This window comes from Puma concolor, chromosome D2 (assembly GCF_028749965.1).
Source record: "Puma concolor isolate L17-30 chromosome D2, mPumCon1.1.hap2, whole genome shotgun sequence".
Lineage (NCBI taxonomy): Eukaryota > Metazoa > Chordata > Mammalia > Carnivora > Felidae > Puma > Puma concolor.
This window is the reverse complement of record NC_141677.1, coordinates 41637266-41639983: the sequence shown is the minus strand read 5'-3', so window position 1 is coordinate 41639983 and position 2718 is coordinate 41637266. Positions and strand designations below refer to the sequence as shown.

At 42.2% G+C, this 2718-nt stretch overlaps 1 pseudogene; it reads left to right on the top strand.

Moving 5' to 3' along the window:
- Positions 1–486: 486 nt before the first annotated feature.
- LOC112854550 (histone-binding protein RBBP4-like) lies at positions 487–1843 on the top strand (annotated as a pseudogene).
- Positions 1844–2718: the final 875 nt, after the last annotated feature.

Genomic DNA, 2718 nt, shown 5'->3' with positions numbered 1-2718 from the left:
TGGTGCAGGCGTTCTGGGAAACAGTATGGAGGTTCCTTAAAAAATTAAAAATAGAACTACCCTATGACCCAGCAGTAGCACTGCTAGGAATTTACCCAAGGAATACAGGAGTGCTGATGCATAGGGGCACTTGTACCCCAATGTTTATAGAAGCACTCTCAACAATAGCCAAATTATGGAAAGAGCCTAAATGTCCATCAACTGATGAATGGATAAAGAAATTGTGCTTTATATACACAATGGAGTACTACATGGCAATGAGAAAGAATGAAATATGGCCTTTTGTAGCAATGTGGGTGGAACTGGAGAGTGTTATGCTAAGTGAAATAATTTCAGTTTAAATATCTTTAGTTTGGAGGAAACAATAGAGCCAGCATGCAGAACTCGACCCCAGGATCCCCACCCCCCGCCCCCCGACGCAATAGAAGAACATGTGATCAAAGAAGAGTACAAAATATGGACAAAGAACATCCGTTTTCTTCTTTTCTTTACGATTTGGTGATGACTCATGGTCTGGAGTGGCCTAGCCTAATTGCACAGTGACTTCCAGATGAAACCAGACCAGAAGGGAAAGACTTCAGCACTCATCGACTTGTCCTGGGAACACACACATGGGATGAACAAAACCTCCTTGTGATAGCCCGTGTGCAGCTCCCTAACGATGATGCTCAGTTTGATGCTTCCCACTATGGCAGTGAGAAAGGAGAATTTGGAGGTTTTGGCTCAGTTAGTGGAAACGTTGAAATAGAAATTAAGATCAACCATGAAGGAGAAGTAAACAGGCCACCACGATATGCCCCGGGACCCTTGTGTCACTGCAACAAAGACTCCATCCGGTGATGTTCTTGTTTTTGACTATACCAAACATCCTTCCAAACCAGACCCTTCCGGAGAGTGCAACCCAGACTTGCATCTCCATGGACATCAGAAGGAAGGCTATGGACTTTCCTGGAACCCAAATCTCAGTGGGCACTTACTTAGTGATCCAGATGACCATACCATCCTCCTCTGGGACATCAGTACTGTTCTAAAGGAAGGAAAAGTTGTGGATGTGAAGACCATCTTTACAGGGCATACAGCAGTAGTAGAAAATGTTTCCCGGCATCTGCCACCTGAGTCTCTGTTTGGGTCAGTTGCTGATGATCAGAAATTTATGATCTGAGATACTCCTTCAAACAACACTTCCAAAGCAAGCCCCTCAGTTGATGCTCACGCTGCCGAAGTGAACTAACTACCTCTCTTTCAATCCTTATAGTGAGTTCATTCTTTTTTTTTTTTCTAAATAATTTATTTATTTTTTAATTTACATCCAAGTTGGTTAGCATATAGTGCAACAATGATTTCAGGAGTAGATTCCTTAATGCCCCTCACCCATTTAGTCCATGCATCCCTCCACAACCCCTCCAGCAATCCTTTGTTTGTTCTCCATATTTAAGAGTCTCTTACACTTTGATCAGCTGACAAGACTGTTGCCTTGTGGGATTTGAGAAATCTGAAACTTAAGTTGCATTCCTTTGAATCACATAAGGATGAAATATTCCAAGTTCAGTGGTCACCTCACAAGGAGACTATGTTGGCTTCCGGTGGTACTGATCACAGACTGAATGTCTGGGATTTGAGTAACACTGGAGAGAAACAATCCTCAGAAGATGCAGAGGACAGGCCTCCAGAATTCTTTATTCATGGTGGTCACACTGCCAAGATATCTCATTTCTCCTGGAATCCCAACGAAACTTGAGTGATTTGTTCTGTATCAGAAGACAGTATCATGCGGGTTTGGCAAATGGCAGAAAATGATGACGATCCTGAAGGACACATGGATCCAGAAAGACAGGGGTCCTAGATATGTTGGTGCTTCTTGTGATTTTAAACTCCCTCTTTTTTTCCTCTCAACCCTGAGGTTGATTTAACACTGGTTTTGACACACGAACTTTGGCTATCCCTCTATGATAAGTACCATCAACAATGATATAGCCCAAACAGAGGGTGTTTTCTAAATATTAACTGGGGGATTTGATTCAGTAAATCCATAGACTTATATTTGCATTTTCTCCAAGGGGTGCCTGGGTAGCTCAGTCGGTTAAGCATTTGACTTCAGCTCAGGTCATGGTCTCAGATTTCGTGGATTCAAGTTCCACATTGGTGCTGAGCTGTCAGTTCAGAGCCTGGAGCCTGCTTTGGATTCTGTGTGTGTGTCTCTCTCTCTGCCCCTCCCCTGCTCACCCTATCTCTCTGTCTCTCAAAAATAAATAAACATTACAAAAAAGTAAAAAAAAAATTTTTTTCTTCAGGAATTTACTGGTAACAAAGGTCTGAAGTAGCTACAGAAAGGGGGATACTGTTTGTGGTTATTTTTCTTATTAGGCTGTATCCCCAAGTTTTTCAGACTCCTTTAAGTAAAGGCTAAAGTGAGGAAGGAACAGAGCCAAGTGAAAAGTTAGTCCCTGACCACTAGTTTGGCACCATCTCTATTTTGGGTGACCTGTTTCACCAGCAGGCCTGTCACTCTCCATGAGTAACTGTGTAAGTGCTTATAATGGAACAAATTGCTTTCCTATGTGAAAAAGAAAATCTCTAGTTTCATGTGAACTTGAGTCACATCAGTGGAAATGTCACATCATTGAGAGCTCAGTCCGTCATTTGGGTTGGAGATTAAGAATTTTGCATATTTTGGCAAATGAAGTCAGGACTGATATGTTATAATCCACGAGAGCACGG